This window comes from Cricetulus griseus, assembly GCF_003668045.3.
Source record: "Cricetulus griseus strain 17A/GY chromosome 1 unlocalized genomic scaffold, alternate assembly CriGri-PICRH-1.0 chr1_0, whole genome shotgun sequence".
Lineage (NCBI taxonomy): Eukaryota > Metazoa > Chordata > Mammalia > Rodentia > Cricetidae > Cricetulus > Cricetulus griseus.
Window position 1 is genome coordinate 171,709,392 of NW_023276806.1, and position 13,907 is coordinate 171,723,298.

At 39.1% G+C, this 13,907-nt stretch overlaps 1 protein-coding gene across 1 annotated transcript in view; it reads right to left on the bottom strand.

Annotated features, from left to right (window-relative positions):
• Positions 1 to 13,907, bottom strand: part of Lhfpl3 (LHFPL tetraspan subfamily member 3) — a 345,971-nt gene that overhangs the window by 253,542 nt on the left and 78,522 nt on the right. The gene's annotated exons all lie outside the window — the stretch shown is intronic.

The window sequence follows — 13,907 nt, forward strand, 5'->3', positions numbered from 1 at the left end:
TAGCAGCTCAGACCATGGACATCCATATGTACCTCAGGTTTCAACATGGCCTGGGGCAACAAACCATGGCTACCAACATTGCCTCCAGTAGCAGCAGAGGTCTTTTGAGGAGGTCCAATGCAGAAAATGAACCATTCTTCATCTTGGACCTGCTGTCATTGCTCAGAACCAGGGCAAACATACAGCGGGGCAGCATGTTTGGAGGCTGAGTCTGTGCAAGCTCTGGGCTTTTGCACACCACCCTGTCCACCCAACTCAACAATGACATGTTCCCTCATCACACACCATCCTGTCCACCCAACTCAACAATGACATGTTCCCTCATTCACCGTCATTGAGTCTGTAGTCTCACCTCTCTCCATCACTCACTCACAGCTCCAATTTTCCATCTTTCCCACATATTCGCTTGTCATAGTGACATTGGAAACTCAGGTGTGTCACACAGCATTTTTTTTTTGCCCAAACAGTTTTACATGCAAATATTCATTGTAATAAGTCATTGGTCTGGTTCAGTTTCTGGTTTCTGAAGCATTGCAAGTACTAGATTGTTGCCAAGACTCATCTTGGAAACCCTGCCATTGTCCAGAGTCAGCGTGATGTTGTAGCTAGGCAGGACATCTGGGGGCAGGTTTCTTGCAAGCTCCTGGATACCTCCCACCTCCCCACCTTCCATGTTCACTGACCCAAGGATTGTCAGGCTCTGCTCTTCTGTTTATTGCCTCCAGGCAGCTCCACTGTCCCCACTTCCCTCCCCTTAGGGCAAGCAGCAGGCAGCCACTTCAAGTGGACCTTTTTGCTTATAGGCTGCAGGCAGCATTGCTGTCCAGCAGGACAAGCAGCACCGGTTGTGGGGGTTCCATGCTGGAGGCTGGTCCTAATCAGTTTAACTCCATGGGAGTTCCAGGCTGCCACACATCTCCCAGCCATTGGTGCTGGTTTGTCAGATATGGCCTTTGTATTTGCAGCCTTCTGGCTGAGATGTAGTAGCAAAGTGTATAGATTCATCATTCTCCACTGTGTGTCTCTGTTCCACCATCTTTCTTTCTAATTTTGTGATTCCACTTTTTAAAAGCATCTTCCCATAATGGTCACTGTCATTTTTGTTTACTCCCCAGATAAATCTTTTTTTTTTTTTTTTTATGGGGATTCTCCTTCTGTGTGAGTGCTGTGAACTGCACTCCTCAGTCTCCCCCTTCTGACTTACTCTTGAACTGAAGTAGCTCCATCTGCAATAAGACAAGCATTGGTATATTACATTAGAGGTCCTAGACCACTTTACTTTGTCTTGCTCCTGTAACCGGTGTCATTGAAATTAATGGTCAAGTATGACACTGAGCATAATTACTACTATGTGTGATATGACTTTACTACTTGGTATTTGGGTATTATCAAGGCTTATTTTTAATGAGTGAACACTTTTTGTTTTCATTTTCCCTTCTCAGTGACAATCTTCACAAAATAATAAGGTGATTCTACATGAAGGTAAGTTAGGAGATTGATGAAGGGCAGATTCGGTGAGTTCACCATTCTCTGGCTGTCTTTACCACAGCCTCCTCACCTATAAATGCAGACTGGTACTCTTTCTCAAGGGTTCTTATGAAGACTAAAGGAATGTTATAATAAATGTAAACGGCATATATTCAGCTTAAACCTGTGGTGAGTCCTTTCTGAGCCATACTATTAAAGGGAGAGAAAACTGAATCTTAGACAAGTGACATTTGCTGACATGTAAAACAGAGGTAGTAAAATGAGAAAGCTTTTGATCTTTAAATGTAATTTTATGCTAATGTCTTCTTTATTCTGTTCTTGTTTAGAGAACACAAAATCCTACAGCTTTGCACAAAGAACTAGAGTTACACCTTCTGAAACAGATTTAGTTTTATTTTTCTTTGCCTTGTATGCTTTCTGCAGTTAGTACACCCAATTCTACAGATTGTTAACAATTTAAATAAGTGTTTCCAAATCAAATTTTTAATAGTTGAATTACAGTATAATTTCCAAAAAGAACCTATTTCGTTGGCTACTATCAATACCATCCTTATCTGAGCTTCATGTATATGGTACTGTTGATCTTCAAAGTGAATTTAGAACAAACTCACAAACATTAAAAGAGTTTAAAGAGCAATTTTATTTTCTGAGGATGACTTTAGGTAGCTTTATCCATTGCTATAAAAAAAGAAAAGTGGTTTAAGTAAGAAAGGTACTTGCCAAAAGGTTACCTGCATGTATAGAAGAGTTTAAAATGTTAAAATTTAAACTCTACAAATGTCAAATGAACTATGTCTCTTACCATTTTTATCAAGTAGTAATATGAATAAACCCTCTGGTTGTTCTACTTCAATATAACCAACTCAACTAGCCTGCCATTAAAAAAAAAAAAGGCTAGTAATCTTTTACTCTATGTCTAAAATCTACATATGAGTGAGTACATACCATGTTTGTCTTTTTGTGATTGGGTTGCCTCACTCAATGGTTTCTTCTAGTTCCATCCATTTTCCTGCAAATTTCAAGATTCCATTGTTTTTTTTTCCCTGCTGAGTAGTACTCCATTTCGTAAATGTACCACATTTTCTCTATCCATTCTTCAGTTGAGGGGCATCTAGGCTGCTTCCAGCTATTACAAATAGTGCTGCTATGAGCATCGTTGAACAGATGTCCTTGTTGTATGAATGTGCTTCTTTTGGGTCTATGCCTAAGAGTGGAATTACTGGATCTTGTGTAGACTGATTCCCATTTTCCTGAGGAGTCACCATACTGATTTCCAAAGTGGCTGTACAAGTTGGCACTCATACCAGCAGTGGAGGAGTGTTCCCCTTTCTCCACATCCTCTCCAGCATAAACTGTCATTGGTGTTTTTGATTTTAGCCATTCTGACACAAATAAGATGGTGTCTCAGAGTTGTTTTGATTTGCATTTCCCTAATGGGTAAGGATGTTGAACACTTTCTTATATGTCTTTCAGCCATTTTAGATTCCTCTATTGAGAATTGTCTATTTAGTTCTGTACCCCACTTTTTTAATTGGATTGTTTGGTGTTTTGGAGACTAGCTTCTTGAGTTCTTTGTATATTTATCAGGCTGGTGAAACCCACAGAAACAGCTGACCTGAACATCAGGGAGCTCTTGGTCCCCAGACTGATAGTTGGGATACCAGCATGGGACTGATCTAGACCCCAGGAACATGGGTCTCAGAGCGGAAACCTTAGAAATCTACAGGACCTCCTGTAGTAGTTCAATACTTATTCCTAGGATAGGTGTGGACTTTGGGAGCCCAATCCACATAGAGGGATACTCCCTGAGCCAAGACACACAGGGGTGGGCCTAGGTCCTATCCCAAAGGATATGATAGACTCTGATGACACCCTATAGAAGGCCTCACCCTCTGGGAGAGCTGAAAGGATATGTGATAGGTAGGGTTTTAGTTGGGGGGGGAGATGGTAGGGGAAGAGGGTAGGGAGAGGGAACTGGGATTGACATGTAAAACAATCTTGTTTCTAATTCAAATTAAAAAAAAATCTGCAAAAGAAAGACTTCAAGATACTGTAGTCAGTGGTACTATAACTGCCATTCTTAATACTTTCACATATCAAGAGTAATCAATACAATTATCAGTGTAAAACAAAAAAAATTACTTGAGAGATCTGGAAAGATAGCTCAATGATTAAGAGTGCTTGCTGCTATTCTAGAGGACCCATGCTGGGCAACTCACAACCACCGGTAACTCCAGCTCTGGGGATAAGACACCTCTGTGGACACACACATAAATAACAATAAAATGAATCATTAAAAAATGCTATTGGACCTCTAAAGCCACAGAGAAACCCTGTCTCAAAAAACAACAACAAAATGCTATTGGACCCTAGAAATGAACTTATAAGTCATAAATCAAGAGATTAACATATCAAAACTGATTGTGAGAATCAAAACAGAGTTTTAATGTATTAGATACAATTAAGCCCATATTAACTTAGTTAAAATACCACCCACGAAACCTAATCTCTTTAGAGGAAAGTCGGCTTTCATGGGGGCATAATGAATATGACTTCTTTAATTCCATGGTATTTGAATCACATAGGTACTTTTGTTGTTAAAAATAATTTTTGATTGAGCCCTACAGTACTCTGGTTTTCATGAGCAATTCAGGAAATGAATTGTATTTCTGAAAATCACTCCTAATCATATCGACCCATTCAGAATTTGTCAGCATTAAACATATTGCTTTGTCAACGCATCCTCAAAATATTTTAATTTACACATTTACTGATATTATTTTTTCTACTTCCTTGCGGAGTTAAGATCAGCTGATTATTTTTATTCGACTCACATTAGTCAACATGATGTTAAGAACATTAATGCACATTTTCTCATCAATGCTGCAAATAATTTACTATTTAAGTCCTTGTCAATGAACTTATTTGAAGCACTAATGAAACATACTGTAACTCAAATATGTTTTTGTGGAGTCATTGAATAGTAAAACATTTTGGTTTGTGCAGCCATTGCTCCTTTTAATTAACAGTTTTGCATTTGTATAGACATACAATTTATTTTCACATTTAGTATTTTATCTTGTCCAAAGATCATCATAGCAAATCCAATTGATAAGTAAGATGCACTCTTCAGTGAGTAAAATAGACAGACAGCAAATTCATTTGTTCAAGTTAAATGGTTATTAAGAACAAGAACAGGGCCTTTTTGTTTGTGGTCACATGGTCTTTCTAGTGAACCAGGAGAGTTAAAGTATTTGAAAATCAAACTTGATAAATTCCCCCAAAGAATATGGATATCAAATTATCTTTAACATAGCATGTGGTTGGCAATTCCTGACTCAGAAACTTTCAGTGTTTTACTGAGATTATATATACATATGACAGACTGCATGGCCAGTAGAACATAGCTGAGAAGCTAAGCTGGAACCTGCCATATACTCTTAGACCAAAACAATACCATAAACCTTAGGAACCATTCTCCTCACCCATTCAGTTTCACAGTCTTTAAGGAAAGTAGTGTAACAGCCATGGTACTACAGGGCAACTATGCTCTGAGATGTCCCAAGGGCACCCAAGGTCAAACAACCAGCAAGTAACTGAGTAGAAATTCAACCGCTACCTTAGGCTCTATATTCATCTCTTCCTTGTGACCAGACCAAAGAGATGTGAAATACCAAACACAAGACTCCACAAGAAAAAACAGACTATGCAGGTGCCCCAGAATGTTCTTTAATTTCAAATTGTGCAAAGTAGAATGAAGTTCTCATGTTTTTTAATTCTACCTGTCTTAGGACACTGCCTTTAGCCAAAAGATCAGTGGATACTTACTGTGTTCATTTTATTTTTCAGTCAGTATCCAAGGACATTGGAAAAGAGCCACTCTTGTGCAGGGACAATGACATCTACATTTTCTTCTTATATACTTACCCATGACTTTCTGTAGAAAAAAAGTTTGTTCAGTATAGTCATGGGTTCTGGGGCCAGAAGACCTCGGTCTGGTCTACCACATAACTATTGGCATGCTATTCATCTCTTTTGGGCATTAATTCATATAGTAGCAAAATGGGGTGACTTTGAGAAATGATAGAAATTATATTATTTCTTAACACACACTGATGGGCAATGTGTATTAGTTAACTCCTTGACCTTTTTTGGATGACAGCTGCTAATGTAGGTTCCAAAACTATTCCCCAAACATTTTCAACCCAGTCTGTATTTCACAGTGCTTGTTCTACTCCCTGAAAAGATACTCACTGGTTCAGATCCATGATTTTTAAACTCCCAGTCTATTCCAGACAAATAGAAATATACCTGCATCAAAATTATAGTGTCACTCATCCATGTTCCAGCTCACCAGAGTGTCCTTAACCAGCAGAGATCTGGTACAGAACAGCTGGGTTATTAATGGAAACCTTTCCATTAGAATGAGGGACTACAACTTGACAGCACACTTGTGAAAGGCGTGAGATGCTATCTAGAGGATGATGCAGGAAAGGAAGTCTCTTAGGCAAATATATTCAAAAACAACTTATTCTGAATTTGAATTCTAGCAGTTACCTCTTGACTGTTTAACACAGGGGAATTTTATAACCTCTTAAAGCTTTCATTTCCTGGTTTATAAAATAAGAACAATAAATCCTGTATTTAACACCATTATAAGAATTAAATAGTTATAAGAATAGAATGTCCCTAAGTGTCTAACACAAAATAAGCAATTTATTAGAAAGTGTTAAATAACAATATTCTCCAACATATTCTTATTTCAAATGGTATACTTTGTTCTGAAGTTCTAAGATCAAAATGTATAATGTAAAGATTATCAGAAAGATGGTAACTGAGAAGCAGAATGATGTTATGATTAAACACAGACTCAATGCTATGATCCAAATTCTGAATCCACCATCATTACTATGTGATTTTGAATAGTTTACCTCTTTTCATTTTGCCTTAGTTTATAAAACACAGGTCATCATAGCATAAGTGGAAGGATGAAAAGAGAAAATGTATGTAAAACATTTGAAAGCTGCCATCTGCATATTAGCTGCCATTCTCTCAGGAATATCTGGATTTTTGAATACTTTGACAGCCATTGAACAAAGTAAATATTAAATGTATTGCTATGTCAGCACTAAAAAATTTTATTCCACTCAGTAATACATCACTAATGAAAAACATAGTTTTGGATGGCAGAGACAGCAGGTAGGGGAGGCCTAATGACTATATTGAACTTGCACAGTTTGTCTTACCCTTTACTGCCTCAGCTCTGGCTCCTCTGATGGGTGGAGAGGTGACTGGTAGGATTTGATGCTATGAGTTAGAGTTGGAAGTCACTGAATGGTTCAGAAGCCAGATGTTGCCTCTCAAAGTACTGTCTCTAAAATATACCTGGCACTTTTCAAAAATTCTACTCCAATGAAAATGGATCTCCCATGAAGCTGTTATTGAACTCTAATGAATCATGTAAGCATTGAAAAACATTGCTTCATTTGGCTACAATTCTAACCCCAGAAACATTTAATTAAATGCAATTATATTTACATGTATATATTTCCACAGAAGGTGTGCATAGGTCAGGTATGCCTGTAAGTGTTTCTAGGAAGACAAGTGTTTTAAACATTGAACATGTTGACCAAGTCACTAAATACCCTTCTGTCTACAGTGGGATGGGATTCTATTACCTGTGGAGGGCAGGGCTTGGCATAGGTATCTTACTTGTGACCTATATCATCTCTGTCACCATTCTCAAATTAAGCTGCTGTAGCATAGACAAAGCATGAATCAATGAATGAGTATCAGTAGTCATGTAAAATATCTTTCTTGATCACTTTTCTACTTTCTTATGTAAACATTAGTTACCCCTGTGTGGCCCCATGCTAAATAGCACCTTTTCCTTCACAGTGTTTCAAAACTACTCGATGTTTGTGGAGGTCACACTTACTCACTGTTTGTAGAGATCACACCTACTTAATGTTTGTAGAGTTCACACCCATGCAAAGTTTGTAGAGGTCACACCTACACCATGATTGTAGAATGTTATTGTGATCACCCTTGTGTGACTGCATAGCAAAGTTGAGCATTCTTTTCTCCTTTAGTCTTCATTCATAAGTTCTATTGCTCTCTTAATTGTTTTTGTTCTTGTTTTTCTTCATTGGATTCACTTTTTATTATTCTGAACCTTTTTCTCTTAACAAATCCACAGTTGAGCCACCAAATAGGCAATAATGAATGTGTTTTCTTGATGTTTTCAGAAAGAAAATCTATTTTGTCTTGGCTGGTATGTTCTCAAAATTCTTTTTTTAAATTGAATTTTTGAAACGTTATCTAGCACTGGGAGCCATTTCTTTCCTTAAATTAAATTTCAGTTTAGAATTTCTGCTTTTGTTCTTCAAATTCCAAGTCATACAAAAGGTTATGTTCATATTTTGCTCCTCTCTTGGTTGGTCTTTGTCCTTCTTTATTTGGTAAACACAAATTACTTCCTGATCTTATGAACACTACTGAAATTTATTTAACTGTTTTCATTTTGTGAAAACATGGGCTCAAACATTTTTTTAAAAAATTTCAGTTGTTGTTTACAAAACTAACATTAGTTGGCTACAGCTTTTGAAAAATTCACAAAGTAGCATTTACTCTCAGTCTTTACTTTTTGAAAATAGTCGCACATATTTTTATAAATTCATTTTGAATAAACATCAGGAATGGACCTTGAATAACAATGTTGTGCTGTATTTAAAGTTTGTGGATGAGGATCTCAGTTTTTTTCACACATCAATCTCCATGCTATCTCCCATTACTCTGCAGAGAACAGTTTAATGACCCCTTATTACTGGGATAGCTAACCTGTGTGTGTGTGTGTGTGTGTGTGTGTGTGTGTGTGTGTGTGTGTGTGCGCGTGCGCGTGCGTGTGTTCCTGTGTATGTGTGTATTTGAGTATGAGGATCTATATACATATGTATAGGCATGTGAAGGCCAGAGGTCAATATTGTCTTTCCCTCTTATTTTTGAAGTAGCATTTCTCACTGAATCTGAAGCTCACCACTTCAGTAAGGCCAGCTGGCCAGAGATTCCCCATCTCAGCCTCTGTAGTACTGGAGTTACAGGCATGTGCCACCATGATTACACAGTAAGTTTTTACCAACTAAGCTGTCTCAATACCTGGTTCCCATAGAGGCCAGAAACAGGCACCAATATCCCCTGAAACTGAGGTTGCAGACAGTTGTGAGCCACCATGTAGGTGCTGGGAACCAAAGCTTGGGCTCTCCGCAAGAGCAACACATGTTCTTAGCTACTTAGCAAATCTCCAGTCATAAGGACAGTTACTTTTGATGATGACCTTTGCAGGACTGAGATAAACCCAGGAGATTAGTGAAGCAATTATGCTAGTGAGGATGTTTCCAGTGATGATTAGATCATGAGAATGTTGACCTAGCCAAAGGCTTAATCCATCGTATGAAAGTGGTGGCGCACATCTTAAATCCCAGTTCTCAGGAGGCAGAAGCAGGCAGATCACTGTAAAATTGAGGCCATCCTGGTCTATGGAGTGACTTCCAGGGCCTCCAGGACTGTTACACAGAGAAACTCTGTCTCAAAAACAAACAAACAGAAGTAGGGGGGTGTCAAAATCTGAATAGAGTATTAGGAGGTTACACAAGTACAACTTTGGAAAGTGGAATCTAAAAGAAAATGGGGCTTTGTGGGGCATGGCTTTGAAATATACATCTTTGCCCTGGCTTCTTGAAAATAGTTTTTTTTTTTTTAACTCAAAAAACTCCCTCTCTCTCTCTCTCTCTCCTCCCCCCCTCCCCACTCATGTGTGTAGGAGTGATACACATTGCCACAGAATGCATATGAGATCAGAGGACAGCTTTCTGGAGTTAAGCGTGGGTTCCAGGGACTAAACAAAGGTCGTCAGGCTTGCTCAGCAAGCAGCCTTAGCCATAGACTCATCTGACTGCCCTCTCCCCTCTGCCACCATTAGTGCTCTGCTTACTGGCTACTATGTGGAGAACAGCTCTTCTCCACCATCCCCTTCTCCCCCACAGTTCTTCAGCTTTGCTTTCTATGGCCCTAAACACAGTGCAGAGGAGCTAGTGAAAGTGGGCTAACACAGGTGAAGCCATGGTCCACAGTAGCCCTTTCTCCTTTACATTGTACCTTTCAGGTCACAGCACAGAAAAGTCACTAACATGGCCACTGGAGAGACAGGAGGAACGACATGACAGCCACTCTCAAGACAATTTTCAGGGTAGAACACTCTACTTCAGGATAGAACAAGGTCCCATGGGTTCCTTTATACCTGGCAAACCAGAACATTATGCATCTATGTTTCTTCTGTGGGAGTTCAGGATAAGTGTCACATAAAATGTATAGCTTTAAAATACTTCCAGTAATGTAATGAAGCACACATTGAGAGTTTACCAAAACAGGACAGAGAGTGGTTGTCTGCATGAATAAGAGGTACTTATAAAAATAATTCTAGAGGATGCATCACTTTCAAAAATCAACAAGTTTTTATGTAAGGCTTGAAAAGGGGAGGGCTGGAAAGTTTATGGGGAGAAATGTGAGCAAAATCTTTGAAATATTTGTGACTTGTGCAAAAACTAAAGCGGCCAGCAAAACTTAAGACAATGTAATGATTCCATGAGTTTTCCAGTTTGGCTGAGTAGAAAGAACATTATCTTGGGAGTCACATTTCTAGATTTTTTTCATCTATTATTTGTGTAATTTGCTTAAAATAAGATAATAGGCAATATAAAGCTGGAACTATGAGGTGGAATTACTGATTAAAATATGGAAACTTAGAGTGGCCCGTATAGAATATTTGATTCTTTTTTCCTAGCAAAATGGCAGCCAAATGATTCATCATTATGCATTACTTTAAGAATATGCCTCTAGAACACTGATATAATTGATCTACAAGATGAGATTCTGTGGTATCCTTTGTTTTGGGAAAAATCTAACAAATCAACTACAGCTTCAGTAGATTTTGTGCCAGGCTGTTTTCTTTTTAAAGGTTTTTTAAAAAAGATTTATTTACTTATTATGTATACAGTGTTCTGTCTGCATATGTGCCTGCAGGCCAGAAGAGGGCGCCAGATCTCATTATAGATGGTTGTGAGCCACCAATTGGTGCTGGGAATTGAACTCAGGACCTCAGGAAGAACAGACAGTGCACTTAACCGCTGAGCTATTTCTCCAGTCCCAGACTGTTTTCAAATATGTGTCATGTCCATTATTACAGATCTGAGAGAATGCATGCTCTCTTTGAACTGCCTTGAGTGGCTGCTAAGAGACATACAGCTGCAAAATTCTTGGCAGATCAGGTCAATTCTGTCACAGAGTCTTCAGTCAGGCCTCTCAACATGACCCTTTTGAGCTGCTCCAGAGTAACATAATTGCCTTAAGAACTAAGGAGCATAATGTATTTCTAGGTAATTTACCCTCGTCTCTTCTAGTGTAGGATAGATATGAAATATCACATGAAATATAATAAATTATAAATCAATGTCTTAAATTACTCAGTGAAATTACAGTTATATTCATTGCAATTTTTCCTAATTGCTTCTTGACATAACCTATGACTGTACCAGGGGCTGATTCACTTGGGAACTGAATATATGTGAAATAAAGTAAGTGGATGTCGAGGGTAGCAGCCACCTTCCAGACACACAGGAAATGGCATCTCCCTCCTCCACCGTGCAGCAGGCAGAATCTTCGGAAAACTCAAGTTTATACTTGAACATGGCTATACAAACACTGTCATTAGAAGGAAAACTGTCTGTCTTTAAGCACCTACAATGTAGACACATTGTAGATCCTATGTTGAGCTCAGCAGAGAATGAAACAAATGAGACCTGATTTTCCACCTCCAGGAACTATGCTCTGCAAGGGACAAAACCAGGTAAACAAACTGGAAAACTGTAATAGGAACAGGCTGATTCACTGGGAACAGTAATAGGGCAGGGAGGCTTTAGGGAACGCTTCCCAAAGGAGGTGACCACAGAGCTTTGCTAAGGAAGAACAGAGTATGTGAGGACTGGCCTGTGGTGGCTGATGGAGTAATTGTAATAGTGAAAACATACAAGAGGACTTAGACTTGTACTCTTTACTTATGTCTGGGAGATACTGGGAAATTGCCTGCTTTCTCTGTTTTACTTTTCCTTTCTGCAAAATGGAATAACAAATATAAGATAGATGTGAAAACCCAACGGGAAACTCATATAGAGCAGCATTGTAAACTATAAAACATTTTTTATAGTTTCTTCTTTTACTGAGATGGGTTTTCATTTGTTCTCTACTTTGTCCTGGTCTCATGAAAAGTGTCCTTAAAAGTCTACATATTAAATGAAGAAAATTATTTATATGGAGCAGAACTAATTGCTAACTCTGGCAAGATTACATATGTGTGTGAACTACCCATTTCTCATACAAGAGATGATCTTGAAAGCTGTGGCTGACCTTTGAAGCTCTGCCCTCCATCCCTCAGACATTTCACAGGGAAGACAGAGATGCTTCCCAAAGGGAGGAGCCTGATGCTGTATGAGAGGAGAGTGTGCTGTGAATCTTGTACCAAACAATGCAAACACACTTACTTCATTAGTACATGCTACACCTGGCTGCTGAGAAAACCCAGAACTTTATATAGTTGTGATCTTTATGCTAAAAGAAAGTTGTAAACAAATTGGAGATGCCAAAAATAACAAGAGATCAGTGTGTAGACAGATAGATATAAAACTACAATTAAAATAAGATGTATTTACTTGTTCTATTAGTTCCTTGCCCTAAAAGGCCAACAGAATTAAGGTCCACTATCTGGAGGGAACCTGAAGCAATTCTGGTGTTTTCCATCTCCACAGAGTTCTAACAGCCCTTGCTTATGCTGTTTGTCTAATGAAATGTTCATTTGCAGATTCCCACTGTTTCCTCTCAGACCCTGTCTGCTGGAACCTCCTTTTGAACACGCACACTCCTTGGCCAGCATTGCATGCTGTTCCTGTTCTGGCTGCCACATCCATTCTACCTCTTTTGTAGTAGGTTCTCGGTAAGCAAGAGCTGAGACATGGGCCACTGGAGGTTAGGAGTGTGCCTTCTTCTGACACCCTGTGCTGGAGCATTCCTGGAGAGACTACTCCCAAAGAAAAAGTGAGCAGGTGTGCCTGGGAACACCCACAGGGAGTGGTTGAATTTAACATGTTTTCCCTATGCTTTATTCTGCAAACATGGCCATGAATTTACAGGAATGTCACAGAGATCTCAGGTACTGTGGTCAATGGACAACAATAAAATACAACTTAATCTAATTTCGAATAAACTTAAAAACTAATGAAAAGTTAAAGGACTATAGTGAGTTAAGTGGAACTAGAGAGGTGGTTGAGTTGTTAAGAATACTTGATGCTCTTCCAGAGGACTGAAATTCTGTTCCCAGCATCCACACCAGGTGTCTCTCAAACACCCTTAACTTCAGCTCCTGACACACTATTCTGGTCTCTGCATTCACATGGTGCACACATAGATACATAAATAAAAATAATCATATAAAATCTTTTTTGAAGGAATATAGTGAATTGATGAGCTCCTAACAAATAGCAACAATGTTCTCTACATTTGAATCTATAGCTATGGAGTGTTTGTTTTCTGTTTTTTGAAAGATTTCATTTTATGTTGCCAGTTTATAGGGCTTGACCTTTATCTTCATAGTCTTTCTTTTCTCCATTTTGTATTTAAATTAGAAGCAAGATTGTTTTATATGTCAATCCCAGTTCCCTCTCCCTCCCCTCCTTCTCTGCCCCCCCCCCCAACTAACACCCTACCTATCACATACCATTTCTGCTCCCCAGGGAGAGTGAAGCTTTCCACGGGGGTCTTCAGAGTCTGTCATATCCTTTGGGATAGGGCCTAGGCATTCCCCCATGTGTCTAGGCTAAGGGAATATACCTCCATGTGAAATGGGCTCCCAAAGTCCATTCCTATGCTAGGGATAAGTACAAGAGGCCTCATAGATTTTGGAGGCCTCCTCACTGGCATCCACATTCATGGGGTCTGGATCAGTTCCATGATTGTTTCCCAGCTATCAGTCTGGGGGCCAAGAGCTCCTACTTGTTCAGGTCAGCTGTTTCTGTGGGTTTCACCACCCTAGTCTTGTCCATTTTGCTCATCACTCCTCCTTCTCTGCAACTGGATTCCAGTTCAGTTCAGTGTTTAGCTGTTGGTATCTGCTTCTACTTCCATCAGCTTCTGGATGAAGGCTCTAGGATGGCATATAAGTTAGTCATCAATCTCATTATCAGGGAAGGGTATTTAAGGTAGCCTCTCCACTGTTGCTTAGATGGTTAGTTGGTGTCATCCTTGTAGATCTCTGGACATTTCCCTAGTGCCTGATTTCTCTTTAAACCTATACTGGCTCCTTCTCTGATGGTATC